This window comes from Doryrhamphus excisus, chromosome 14 (assembly GCF_030265055.1).
Source record: "Doryrhamphus excisus isolate RoL2022-K1 chromosome 14, RoL_Dexc_1.0, whole genome shotgun sequence".
NCBI lineage: Eukaryota > Metazoa > Chordata > Actinopteri > Syngnathiformes > Syngnathidae > Doryrhamphus > Doryrhamphus excisus.
In genome coordinates, this window is record NC_080479.1 from 7,630,309 (window position 1) to 7,645,275 (window position 14,967).

The 14,967-nt window shown below is 44.2% G+C and overlaps 1 protein-coding gene across 2 annotated transcripts in view; it reads right to left on the reverse strand.

Annotated features, from left to right (window-relative positions):
- atxn1a (ataxin 1a) overlaps positions 1-14,967 on the reverse strand; it is a 66,691-nt gene that overhangs the window by 47,250 nt on the left and 4,474 nt on the right. The window contains exon 2 of one of the 2 annotated variants that reach the window (XM_058046864.1): positions 13,367-13,541. The gene's annotated coding sequence lies outside the window, so the exon portion shown is untranslated. Of the gene's footprint in view, positions 1-13,366; positions 13,569-14,967 lie in introns of those variants that run through there. The other variant, XM_058046865.1, reaches the window with a different exon arrangement.

Consider the following 14,967-nt stretch of genomic DNA (forward strand, 5'->3'; position numbering starts at 1 on the left):
AAATACGACTGCCAAAAAACATCTTTCAGCAGCCCTGCGTTGGCATGATAAGCTTCCCAGAGCCGCTATTTGAGGAAATTCGCAATAGCGTGCTTGGATCGGAATCTGGGTAAGCAAAAATGAAAGTGAGGTAAGGATAGAGGGATAGAAGGAGGGGGGGGCTGTTATTTTAAAAACGCGGTCATCTCTTGTTTGGCGCTCATCTCTGGTGATGCTTCATGGGCTTCATCATGAATAATTGAGGCGAAGCATTGCACCCTGTCCTCTTGCGTTGCTGTGTTTCCTGCGTCAGGTATTCCTCACGTCGTGGGGACATTCCCACCCGGATTAGGGAACATGAGATTATGATGTAAATGCTCCGAAGGTTCAGGTGAGGTGAAGGCGGGACACACGGCGGTCCTGCTACATCGCCAGGGGTGTGTATTGTAACACGCCGCGCAGTTTGGCTGCGAGGAAGTGCGGCAATTTCACACAGCTCCGAGTGTGTGTCTGCCCCACTTTCAGTCTTTTAATCATGCAGACATTGGTGTGGGTGTGGGTGTGTTTTTGTGGATGTGTGAAGGGATCGCACTTGGAGCTGCCTGACCTGAGACCACCCTGTTTCTGTGTGTATTTTCTACTGGAGTTCTTGCAGCGTCACTGAGGCAGCGTCACCAAGGCGAGATGAGGAGGTTCGTAAGAGATTCATGTTCATGTTCATATTCTGGTGACATCAGATCTGATGCATCATGAAGGATCAGAATCTGCACGTTTAACTTAAATGCACTCTGGTTGTTATTATTATTGATTATTTAGGTATTTTTATTTTATAATGTATTAACTCAGCTAGGGGCGGCACGGCGGACTAGTGGTTAGCGCGCAGACCTGACAGCTAGGAGACCAGGGTTCAATTCCACACTCTCTGTGTGGAGTTTTCTCCGGGTACTGCGGTTTCCTCCCACATTCCAAAAACATGCTAGGTTAATTGGCCACTCCAAATTGTCCATAGGTATGAATGTGAGTGTGAATGGTTGTTTGTCTATATGTGCCCTGTGATTGGCTGGCCACCAGTCCAGGGTGTACCCCGCCTCTCGCCCAAAGACAGCTGGGATAGGCTCCAGTGACCCTCGTGAGGAAAAGCGGTAGAAAATGAATGATTATTTAGGTATTTTTATTTTATAACGTATTAACTCAGCAAGGGGCAGCGCCGTGGTCGAGTGGTCAGCACGCAGACCTCACAGCTAAGAGGACCAGGGTTCGATTCCACCCTCAGCCATCTCTGTGTGGAGTTTGCATGTTCTCCCCGTGCATGCGTGGGTTTTCTCCGGGTACTCCGGTTTCCTCCCACATTCCAAAAACATGCTAGGTTAATTGGCCACTCCAAATTGTCCATAGGTATGAATGTGAGTGTGAATGGTTGTTTGTCTATATGTGCCCTGTGATTGGCTGGCCACCAGTCCAGGGTGTACCCCGCCTCTCACCCGAAGACAGCTGGGAGCTAGGATAGGCTCCAGCTTATAGTCCAGAAAATACGGTAAGTAGGATGTTTTGGTTGATGCTGCCATATTTTTTTTTTTTACCAATTTTGCTCAAATTTTATAAATGTGCTTGGCACTTCTCTAAAGGCGTGTACCAAATTTGGTGGTGATTTGGCGAAATGCGCTAAAGCTGTGGTGTTTTTTGGGGGCTTTGAGGAAAAAGTCAGTCCAATTGATGGGATTTCATAACAGTGCCACCATGTGGTGTAAAATAATAGTATAAATGATTTATATAAAAATATTTTTTAATCATAATATTGAACGGAGGCTGCATGGTGGATGAATGGTTAGCACGCAGGCCTTACAGTTAGGAGACCCGAGATCGATTGCACCTTCGGCCATCTCTGTATGGAGTTTGCATGTTTTCTCCGGGTACTCCGGTTTCCTCCCACATTCCAAAAACATGCTAGGTTAATTGGCCACTCCAAATTGTCCATAGGTATGAATGTGAGTGTGAATGGTTGTTTGTCTATATGTGCCCTGTGATTGGCTGGCCACCAGTCCAGGGTGTACCCCGCCTCTCGCCCCAAGACAGCTGGGATAGGCTCCAGCACCCCTGGCGACCCTTGTGAGGAAAAGCGGTAGAAAATGAATGAATGAATGACTATTTAGGTATTTTTATTTTATAATGTATAAACTCAGCGAGGGGCGGCACGGCAGACTAGTGGTTAGCGTGCAGACCTCACAGCTAGGAGACCAGGGTTCAATTCCACCCACGGCCATCTCTGTGTGGAGTTTGCATGTTCTCCCCGTGCATGCGTGGGTTTTCTCCGGGTACTCCGGTTTCCTCCCACATTCCAAAAACATGCTAGGTTAATTGGCCACTCCAAATTGTCCATAGGTATGAATGTGAGTGGGAATGGTTGTTTGTCTATATGGTGACTGGTGACCAGTCCAGGGTGTACCCCGCCTCTCGCCCAAAGACAGCTGGGATAGGCTCCAGCACCCCCGGCGACCCTCGTGAGGAAAAAGCGGTAGAAAATGAATGAATTAACTCAGATAATTATGCTATTGTTCTTGCTGTACTACCATTTATTATGAAAAGTGTATTGTACAAATAGATACCTCACACCTCAACTCCGGTTGAGCAAATAAACGCCCCCCCACCCCACGCACACGGCCGTAATACGAACAAATACGTGAGGTGAAAGGTATTCATGAGTGGTTTTGACTGATAGGAGTTCAGCGTCGGGTCATAAAAAGTGTCGCTGTCAGCGTGGCTGTGCACAGCAAACATCACCTATTTGCTCAGATGTCTACAAGGGATGGTGCAACGCTCCAGAGAGCCATTCCTTGCGAAATCTCCAGTACTGCTAACACTCCATGTTTGATAAGATAAAGTAAATAGTGTTCTCACCCCCCACCCCCCCACCCCAGTCTGAAGCAACTAACAAATGTTTCACTGTCTCCTAAGCCTGAGGTCATCCTCCGTTTTTTCCATCTAATGAGGCTTAACCACACAAACAAGGACACAAGCTTACTACTTCTACGAGGCTTTGCGGAACTGTGTCTACTGTTTCAGAGGATTAGAAGTAAACAACAACATACCCCCCCCCCTCACCTCCCCAGAGTTGGTGGTATTAGCACTCAAGCAGCAAACGGGACAAGGAGAAACCTTTTGCAAAGTTCAATATAAAAAAACCTGCAAATCCAGCAGCTTCTTAGAAGCCTTGTGCAAGCTTTGGGAGGATTACATCATCAGAGGTTTGTGGTGGTGGTGGTGGTGGTGGTGGTGTGGATGGGAGTTTTTTTACGTTTTGCACTCAGGGGAAGAAGAAGACAAGCGAGAATGTGCAGCTTTGAACTTGCAGATGTCATCAAGTTTCTGAGTGATCACTGAGAGTCAGACCGGCTGCAACATCTGCAGCAGATTAGCCGAGATATTGTCGGTGCAAATCCGCAAACCGTCGCTTCCAGAATGGCGATCAGACGGTCCAGTGCGTCATCCCGTGCATTTCACAGCTAAACGTCTAAAACGCACACTGCACACGACACCTCACGTGAGTCAGAGTCGCTCGGTCGTACACAAAGTTCTCAGTGAGACCTGACGAGTGTGACGTGTTCTTAGCAGAATTAAGGAGGAATTAAAAGATAAACACGATATGTATAACCTGGATGCTCTGAGCCTTACAATATTCCATTCCAGGAAGCTGTTGACCTTTTTTTTTTTACCTTTCACCTTGTTCCTACGGTGAACTAAATCCCCCATAAGGAACACAGTTTATGTCATATAGCAATCACAAATGTTGCACAGGGCGGCCTGTCACAATCATCAATAAATCACTTAAACCCCACAATAAATCAAAAACTATTCAATAAATTTGTCGACCTCAATATAATGTCGTGTATGCGTATTTATTTCTCTCCTGTTTCTCAATATGGACCAAAACTCATATCATCATATATTTGAAGAGCTTGCAACCAAAAGGCGCTAAATCCAATTTTCACTAAGTTGCATGTTTTTCATGAGTTTAATAGACCTCTGTCATGTGTATCCAAATCACATATTTTGGTCTTGAAATCATTTTAAAAAATATGAAAAAAAGTGATATGAAATGTATGCTTTCAACCAAAAGGCGCTATTTCCATTTCAGATTTCAACCAAAAGGAGCTAAATCCCTTTCTTTATTCTTTATTCTGATTGGCCCAAGTTTCCCCATCTATTGATAATCTGACCAATCACAGAGAAGAATACAATTGGCACTGCACATACAGAAAGCCAGTATCAGTGCGCATTCTGTTTTGTTTGTGTACATTTTGATCGAATACGAAGTCGCAAAAATACTACAATTTATACAATCCTAGTGCAGTTTTACCATGAATGAGCTAGCTGATATAACAAATAACCCAAGGAAAAGACAGAAGAATGAAGGAGAATGGAAGAAAAACAAGGCTAAAAGGAGATCAAATAGCGGTGAAGGTGAGTTGAAATTTTGTGTTTGATTCAGTCCCATATGTGCCATTTGGTGTTAGGGAATTGATGTGCGTGTGGCTGTATGTTGATGTGAACATTAAAATAAGAGCTATTCTTGGATGTTTAATTTTCTATTGTTGAAATTAATTTAAATTTATCAGTAACAGTGTACTAGTGGTAGGTTATAACATTTTGTTTCTGTAATGTGTGAAGGTGAATGAGTGCATGTGTGTGGGTGGGGGGGGTGTATTGTATGTTGAGAATGGCTTCTGTGTTGTAATTATTTTATTAGCATAGCACATTAAAGCACCTTACATTCTTTTACAACAATGCCATTGAAGAAGTTAAAGGTGACTTCAAATTTATTTCAGCCAAAAGGCGCTAAATCCGAAAAAAAAATTTAAAAATTTAAAAAAATATATAAAATACATGGTGTGTGCAGGATTTTTATAGCATGCATTTTTATGACCTATATTGATAGCTCTTTCATTTGCAATATAGACTCGATGACCAAATAGATTGATATGTGCGTGATTAAAAATCATTGATTTTCTCGAAATCAGTCAAAATGGATTTAGCGCCTTTTGGTTGCAAGTTCTTCATTTATGTATGATCAGGGCTCTACATTAAAAACAAAAATGACTTGCCCATGGGGAATCCTTAAGGTGAGAACTACTTGCCCAAACTTGCCCGAATATGCTGATAATTCATCAGATAATAGTACTGATGTATTGTATTTGGAGGAATATCTGAATCGTATGTTAACATGGCATGCCATGGCGAGGAAAAAGCTATTTTAAGTCAACTTGAGTGACTTTTTCCTTTCACGAGGCGAAGACACCTTCAAGTGCAAATGGAAAAGCATTCCTGCAGTAATAATTAGATTGACAGTGCATACACACCTACAACTTACACATTATTGGTATTATTATCATTTTTATTAGTAGTACTAGCGTGCATTATGTCGCATTTGTTGCCAACATATGGATAGAGCGGTCATGCCAGTGCAGTACATACGTGATGAAAGTACTTTCCTGCACTTGCACCCCAGGAAATTCAATATTTGGGCTTTAAAACAAGCCGCGTTTGTGTGAAATGTGTACAAAATGTAGCATTCTCATGCTTACACTGTAAGAAGTTTGCATTTCCAACCATCCGCATTGCATTGTCACTCACAGAGACACAATATTTCAACCTTCTAAATAAACGGTCTAAATAAATGATTCTGATTGGTCCATTTCAAGATTTGCAAGGATTGGTTTGCAAATTACCATCGGAATTACGCAGTCGGTGTTTTACCAGCACCCAACAAGAACCGCTTTTTAAAAAACTCTTGGCAGTATGGCATGCCAAAGGGCACTTGCCTGACGGGAATATCAATGATTGGATTTACTTGCCCTGAATTTTGTTTTAACTTGCCCCGGGCCATCGGTACATCGTTATTGTCGAGCCCTGATGATATATACAGTAAACCTCGGATATATTGGATTCAATTGTTCCCACTGGTTTTGTCCGATATAAGCGAAATCCGTTATATGCGTATACCGGAAAATGTCAGTTTTACGCATATATTGGATTTATATCCGGTATATGCGTAAATCGGATTTTATCCGTTATAAAAAGGCACTTCCTTGACTATGTTTCCAATGTACCTGGACGCGCAGGCAACGCTGCAAACGCTGCAAATGACGTCGTATAGCGGCCTGTCACGATTCGGCGAATCGGAGCACCACGATGCGGCCATCCGATATATGCGAGGGAAATTTCATGGAAATGCATTGGAACGGGACTGGAGATTTTGTCCGAAATAGGCGAAATCCGTTATAAAAAATCTGATATATGCAATGAATTTTTATTGGAAATGCATTACAGAAAAATGGGTTCTTTTTTATCTGTCCGTTGTGAGCGAATTTCCGATATATCCGAGTCCGATATATCCGAGGTTTACTGTATCCCCATATTTTTCCACAAAGTGAGTCAAAGTTACAATATCACACACCATTTTGTTTCTATTTGGCATGTTTGCAACTTTGAACTCATCACACAGCAACTTAACATCGTTAACACTGTTATGTTATTCACAATACAGCATTTGCAACCCCTGCAAATTCTGGGAAAGCATTATTTTTTATTTGTGGGAAAAGCTGCAATTTAGTACTTGTCACCTCCACCTAGTAGGACAGCCACCTCGTTTGCCCTCCGTTGGGAAAGCTTGAGCGCACAGAAAGTACTGTACTTGAAATTGCTTGAGGAGACGTTTGTATGCGCTGAATCAATTTACACTCTTACACGTGACAAGCCAAACGCCTACCTCACTCAGGCTTCAGGCCAGAGGAACACACAAGGAGCATGCACCACTTTTTCTATACAATCCTAGGAGGGAAGGATGCGTGTTGCCGAGCGCTGGCATTGACGTACTATACGCTCTCTGTGGTCTGAAGTAATGGTGACTCCCTTGACCACATGCACACCCTCCTCCTCCTCCTCTTCCTCTTCCTCCTCCTCCTGGCCGCCACAAGTAAGTGCAAATGATCTTCATGAAGTGAAGTGTCTCGTAATGGCGAGCCCCCCCACCCTTATCCTTTCAGCAGTAGTCTATATTTTGGTGGCGTGTGCTGTCAGGTTTCAAATGCACTCAGCTATCCATCTCGGGGAGTTGCGCTGGAAGTGGCGGGGGGGGGGGGGGGGGTATTTTGCTCGAAGAGCTAATGGCCTGTCATGTAGCGTTAAAGCGAGATGACTGGGCGCACGCCTCAGAAAACCAGAAGCACTCTGCCACGAGGGGGGGCGGGGGGCATCTTTTCAATCAAGTTTGGGTGGGTTGTTGAAGGTAATGGATGGCGCCACGTTAGATAAGTGGCACAGTGTCCAAACTTCAGCATTTTCTTTCATTCACTTTTATTTCTTATATCTTATCTTATATCTTATTGCTGTAGTATTCTTTAATTGTCATTTATTTTATATGTTTCATATGCATTTTATTTTTTTGCTTCCTTTCTTGATGAATTAATTGTATTATTTTGGGGGGACTTTTTTGCAACACCACTCACTGAATATTTCAAGGCTGCAGTAAATTCCTTTTCAAACCTCCACACACACACACACACACACACTTAAGTAGCAAATGAAATGAATCATGGAGTGGGCATCAGAGAAGAGTTTTATCCTTTACAGTAAGTTTAAAATGTAGCCTCCAGAGAGGAACACCTCATCGGAGGTTCCACAATAAAAGTGAGTGAGTGTGCCTTTAACCTCCACATGTTTCCCATAAAAGCCATTGAAAAGGGAATGAAATAGTAATTTCCCGTTATGTCAACTTTCTTCTCTCCTACCGCAGGTATTTTCCCTGGGCCAGCCCACGAGGATGGGTGGTGTGCAACAAGTGTGTGTGTATTTCCATGCAAAAATGGGAGCCAATATAAAGTCGTTAAAAGCTGTCCGGTTGAAATATGTGCACAGTCATCCGCACTAAGCAACGCGGGGGAGGTTGGACAATTGTATTTTGGATCCATGCAACACCTTCTTATGAATTGGGTCGGTGAGATTCACGGAAAATGCAGGAGGAGGGAGAACATTGGCTGGAATCATGGGTTCGCACCTTTATCGGAATCAGCACCGGCGTGAAAATACTGAAAAACTATTGCTCGACCCAGGGCACAGCTTCATAACTTTTGCTAACAAGCCAAGTATCGATCAGGTGAACTAAGTCAATCATTAAGTTGATGATGGATGGATGGATGGATAGAGATAGGGTGAGGAGCTCAGCCATCCGGGAGGGGCTCAGAGTAGAGCCGCCTCTCCTTCACATCAAGAGGAGTCAGTTGAGGTGGCTTGGGTATCTAGTCCGGATGCCTCCTGGACGCCTCCCTGGTGAGGTGTTCCGGGCATGCCCAGCCGGGAAAAGGCCCCGGGGCAGACCTAGTACACGCTGGAGCGACAATGTCTCACAGCTGCCCTGGGAACGCCTTGGTGTCCTCCCGGTGGAGCTGGAGGAGGTGGCCGGGGACTGGGAAGTCTACTAAGACTGCTGCCCCCGCGACCCGGACCCGGATAAGCGGAGGAAAATGGATGGATGGGTGGACGTTGGACATTTGTACTCAATAAATATAGTGGCAACTAAAAAAACGGCAAAAGTGGACGATCTAAACTTCTAAACATTGCATTTCAGGAGGATGTTGGACCTTGGGTTTGTTCAGATTTCGAACGGAATCCAAAGAAACAACCCAACAAAAAGCAGCAAAAAACTCCGATCCAAGCTACGAGCTGCCATATTTGTTTATCTGCAGTCTTGAAGAATGCCACGATTAAGTTCCATTAAGTTGCCTGTCCTCCGCTAACAATGCACATGTCTCTTTCACAAAAATAGAGCCCACAGTCCGGCCCAAATACTATTAGAGCGGAAACAGCCAGCTGCACAGTTCTGACCGTGGCCAAAGTATCCAGTGTCAGAAACGGGAAGTCAGTCAATCAGTCAATCAGTCCCGTCGCTAGCTAGCTCTCCTTCGGCCAAAGGTGTCCCGCCAGATGAGGCTCCGCACTGTCCAAGCCGCCATCACCCAGCCAACCAGCAAGTCAGACCAAAACAGTCCAGCATCCAGCCACGGTCGAACCACAGTCCTGGCGGAGGAGGATGACTTTTAGCATGTTGGATGAGATCTGCTGCTATCAATCTATTCTTCTGTGACTAATGCACTTGACTTGAATCACCGAGTGGGATAAGGCATCGGCAGACATCGGCATCCTCGCGAGCGTGCCAAGAACAACACGGGTGCGCAGCAGGGTGGGTTTTGGTATTCCACTGATTGTTTCTATCACTGGCTTTTTTCCTGTTATTGAATTCCTCTCTGTCAAATGCCGAGGCCATTGTTGGCGCCTACGCTGCCGTCCTATGCGGTGTGTCGAGTGAGCGGGGTGCACAAGGGGGTCACACTTTGAACTCAAATCCACTATAACTGGCACAGAAGCAGCTCACTCCACTCTGGCACTGCAAGCTCATTTTGGGGCGGGTTTTTTTGGCAGCCCTGAGCAGGCACGGCCCGGGACGGTTCCTGGTTTCAAGGTGCACCAAAGCCACGGTTTCAATGCCAAATGGTATGAAAGTTCATATCATACCTTTTCTATCGTATGAGACAAAGTGGATGTCCAGCGTGGACATACTTTGTCACATCCTGTGTTATTCCTCCCAGTCTGAACGGGGCTTGGATGTGTGCTGTGTTGCCATACGTCCATCATAGATAGCGCAGGTGTTGTTAGCGTCTTGTAAGCACTGATCAGTGCCTGTATTAAGGGTGGACATATTACAAATTACAAATATTCCCAAACACATTGGCCAGTCATTGGCCTTTCATTCATTCACGCAAGCAAATGAGCGGCTATCGATGGGTCTGCCACTACGGAACCAAAGTGACATACCTCCGCATGTAGCGTCATTTTCTCTTTGGTGGATGCAAGTATGATTGGTAAAGCTCAGCATGCGCCATTTGCTGCTTTTTCACACGGCCTCTCATGTTACACGAGGCTGTTCATTATCATAACAAGTGTTTGCGTATGTAATGCGTGTCGTTGCGGTGAATACGCTCCGTGTGTGGACTCGTCCTTGCCGGCTTGTCACGTCAACCAGACGCCTTCCTCAAAGCATAACAGCGAAAGAAAACACAGCATAATAGGCAAGGTTACCATTGGGTTCAAACTAACGGCTCACTTGAACAGCCATCAATGTCACATTTCTGTTTACATGTCACTCCATTGCTAATGACAAGACTGTACCCTTGTTGTTTATGCTAGCTGAAGAGACAGGAAACGGGCATAACAGCCCTCTTAAGCTCTTCGAGGGTTTAAGATGTTTCAATGGGAAATGCTCCGAAAAACATTGAAGTGAAATCACGTAAAGCAGATATCTAAGTAAGGCACTGAGTTTTTTTTTTAAAATGACATGAACAGCTGTGGCTGCAGTCAACCGCCCGGGATGGATTTTTTTCCCCGGATGAACGCCACAAGACGAGAGTAACCGCGTAGTAAACTCAAGCGCGCTACACCTGCCGTACTGTTCTTTAAAATGGCTGAACGCTACAATAACATTGGCTGTTTTGTGCAATATATAGTTCATTAATGACCATGTGGTCAACTTTTTCATGCAGTCCAAATCATTATTTTTTTTACAGTTTTTTTATGTAATTGGTTAATTGCATTCAGACCCTTATTTATAAATTCATTCATTTCTCGACTGTTTTTTCCTCACGAGGGTCGCGGCGGGGGTGCTGGAGCCTATCCCAGCTGTCTTTGGGCGAGAGGCGGGGTCCACCCTGGACTGGTGGCCAGCCAATCACAGGGCACATATAGACAAACAACCATTCACACTCACATTCATACCTATGGACAATTGGCCAAATAACCTAGCATGTTTTTGGAATGTGGGAGGAAACCCACGCATGCACGGGGAGAACGTGCAAACTCCACACAGGGATGGCCAAGGGTGGAATTGAACCCTGGTCTCCTAGCTGTGAGGTCTGCGTGCTAACCACTCGACCACCTTATTTATAAATTATTTTTGATTTTATCGGTGTGATATCATGCACCCCTAATTTATTTTGTTTTATTTCAACTGTGATGGAGTGAAACATAAGCTTCTCGAAGAGCCGGTTGCACAAGTAAAAAACAAAATGCAAACATTTCTACTAATTGCTATTTTTTGTTCAGATACCAAGGTAAATGCTCCCCCAGGACTGATCATGCAGTTTTTGGTTCATATTCAGCTAGTGCTGTACAAACTACAGGTATATGCTAAAAATATCAACTTTGATGAGAGTGCTCTTTGATTGACAGGTGAAAGTGCTGTATGTGCATTTGACCACCTGAGACCTGTCAAAGTAAGAGCGAGGGTAGGGTATTGTGGTCTTTGTGCAAATGCCTGTGTAAATATATACTACAGACAAACAAAAGGTTCCTCTCCTGCAGCAGGTCACTTATTAATCCTACTGTGAAATTCACAAACACACACCCATACAGGCATGATGTTAGCACACGTATGTTTGAGTGTGCCTGTGTACAAACGGTCCTGACCACAGAGCCAAGTGTAGTTAAATGGCGTGTGATTATGACACATTGCCATCTAATTGCCTCTCATTACCATTTGAAAGCCAGTGGCGGACAGTGAATCAAAGGCCCCGCCACCCGCAGTTCTTTCTGGTGTTTTCCTGCACACAGCCTTTGTGTGTGTGTGTGTGTTTGTGTGTGTGTGTGTGTGTGTGTGTGCTCACCTAGGAGTCCAAGGTCCCAATACCCAAAAACTCAGTGTTTCTTAATTTGTCAGCTAAATATAACACCTTCATTTAGAAGGACAACTGCACTTTTGGAGCCTTTTTCAACCCAACCCAACCTCGTACTGCTTCATTCTTAAGTAAGGATGTGCTTTTAATTGTCAATGTGCAGTGAAAAAGAAATGATACTCAGATGTCTGAATAATTCCATTTTTACCTGAACAAAAGGGGTGAAAAAAAGCAAAATGCAGCAGCGCCTGAAGCTCCCAGCTAAATGGTTTTACATTCAAATGCATACACCAACCGTAATGAAACCACCTGATTCACGTTGACACATTATGAGCGTGTCCAAAAAGCGTGGATGCAAACAAGTCTGACTTACGTCTTACATACCCGACTACATTGGGTATTAAGAGCATAAAGGCGACTATAGGGATGTTATTTCATGCTTAGAGGGCTCTAATGAATGTTAAAACTTGTATTTAGAAGGTTGTAAACAGGTTTTCTATGCTCTGGAAATAATAATGCTCAGGTATTGACTTAATATGGAGCCTTATGCTGAGAGCCGTGCCTCATATTTTGCACCTCTCAAAATATTTTAAAAACTCCTGCATCACATCTCAATATCAGCCAAGGAAACTAAATGACAATATATTTAATCAAAATGACTTTTCTGCATACTGTTAATAGTGTTTGTAGTTTATATGTTTATAGAAAAGTGGACTAATGACTCTCATGCTATTTTTTGCCACTTCAGCAATATGGTAATAGTGAGTTACAAGGTGGTGGTGGACCCAAATGCATGCCTTTTACTTTTATTACATCCCATTGGATGCGTATGCAAGGTTGCACAAACACACCATGAAAGTGCATGCAGCCCCCAAAAAGCAGAATGACAATGTGGGTGATATGGCCACCACTTGGGACGTGGAGCGTAGTGCAGCATAAGGGGGGTGTAAACAGAGTAAAAATAGCCTGCTATCACAGGCTTCCCCACAGTCCCGTTATATAATGGCCCAAGCTGGGATGAATGACATCACGGGTAGTCTCGCAATCACAAAGCCAGTGTGTCCTTTACAACCATACGCCCATGTAAGAACACGAACGCCGTATATTGGTAGACTTCCACGCACGATATTTCACAGGAAAGATGATGAAACATGCACAGTAAACACATGTTACAGTCGGGTTTGGTAGTTGCGCGTTAGTGTTAAACCAACAGCACTTCCGCGATGGTGAGACGCTGATAAAAACGCACGAAAAAAAAACAAAAAAGCTCCCTTTTGCGCAAACAAAGAGTTGCAAAACGCTAAGTGGAAGCGACGCACTTTGCTAGTGAATGTGAGCGCTAAGGGGGGGAGAAAAAAAGAAGCGAAAGTGTGCAAAAGGAGTGGCGCAGTTCGAGAAGCTCGCACGCCGGGCTGACGCGCTCCTCGCCCGGCTAACGACGCTGCCGAGCAGCGGGGCTCGTGCTCAACTTTACCCGCCGAGCACCACACGAGAGCGGGCGGAACTCTCGCTGATCGCTCGCTTGCTGACATGTTCAAAAACCACCGTAGTTACGCGAATCGCCCTTTGCCTTTCCCCCCCTCACTACTCCACGATAAGGAGCGACACAAGAAAAGCAAGCCCCCGGTTTGGGGAAGAGGGAGGGGAGAGCAGTTTTGTATGCGGCTTACTGTGTGAGGTGCGGCGGGGGGCTGCTTGGGGTCCGTGTGCCTCCTCTCCTGGTTCTCCTCGCCTCGGCTCGGCTCGGCTCAGCTCGGCGTCCCCCTTGCTCTGCTCCGGGGCTGGCGGCGGAAAGCGTCGCTCCCTCCCCGCCTGCTGATGTCTGCGGCGGCCGGCCCCCACCTTCTGAGAGAGGCGCACAAGTTCACACAGGGAGCAGCTGAGTGAACTACTCATGCAAAAAGCAGACGAGCGCGCGCGCGCACACGCACACACACACACACACCATCATATAATTAGCTGTGTGTGTTTGGATGCAGCGACTTCCAGAAGACTCCAAAGAAACATTAACTGATTATGTTTGCATTATTACATTTTAACCACAATATTAGCTGCATCTAATGATCCTGTTGTCAGACTAAATAAATGAGCAATGAATCCTTACACTTGTAGTTTGCATCTGTTTCTCATCTTTTAATGACCATATTTACCCTTCATTTTTTTTACATTACCTCATGGTCAATATTTCATATTTTAGCACCACTTTGGCAACCTTCAAAGTTATTAAAACGTGCACCAAACTGTCAATAATATACAGCATGTGACCTTTCATTTGCAACAATGTGGCAAAGGCAAGATGTTCCAAGATGATCAAGTAGAGTTGATCGTAGTAGCGTTTTTGCACTACACTCTTAAAACAGTAGCGCTCTCCTGTCATAGAGAGGATCTTTGCCTCACATCTTTGAGGATCTTTATCCAGTGTTTTGGCACTAGGGTCAGCAGAGCGCAGAAGAACGTTTTTTTTTTTTTAGTAGGTCCTTGAAAACAGAAAAGCACTTCTGTCATTTAGAGGATCTTTGACTAGTGTTTTTTGTTTGGATGTTTTTGGCAGTACGTCTAGCAACAGCAGAGCGTTACTGTCATGTAGAGGATCTTTGACTAGTGGTTTTTCGCAGTCGATTCTTTAAAACAGCATAAATATCCTGTTATATAAAGGATCTTTATATCTGCAAGAGAGGAGAAATGTGATCTCAGGGAAGAACTCAATTTGAAACACTTCTATGCTAGGACTACGTTATGCTAGCCATAGCATTTCAGTATGTGGAATCAAACTATGGAATGGATTGAGTAAGGACCTCAAACAATGCACAACGATGAGCCAATTCAAGAAACAATACAAGCAGTTGATGTTTGCTAAATACAAGGATGAAGAGTCTTGAACCAGTCATGATGTGCTATATATATCACTATATTGACACGCACTATGGTACCCATTATGGCATTGGATGCTCATATCACCTCATACTTCGGTACGTGACAAAAATAAAATAAAATAAAAAATGTAAAAAAAAAAAAACTTCAACTATATTAGGAAAGCAGGAAGTGAACAAACGTAACAGTTACTGATTGTAAAAGTACCAGATGGAGGGGTAAGATTTAATAAGCTTTGGTTCTTCCTACTCCTTTTGGACATGTGGAACTGGGAACTGATTATGGGATGCACTCAATTGTAATCTGATGCATGTTCAAACGAAATAAAACCATTACCTTTGACTCAAAAACAGCACACTGCTCCTGTTACATAGATGATCTTTGACAAATGTTTTTTTTG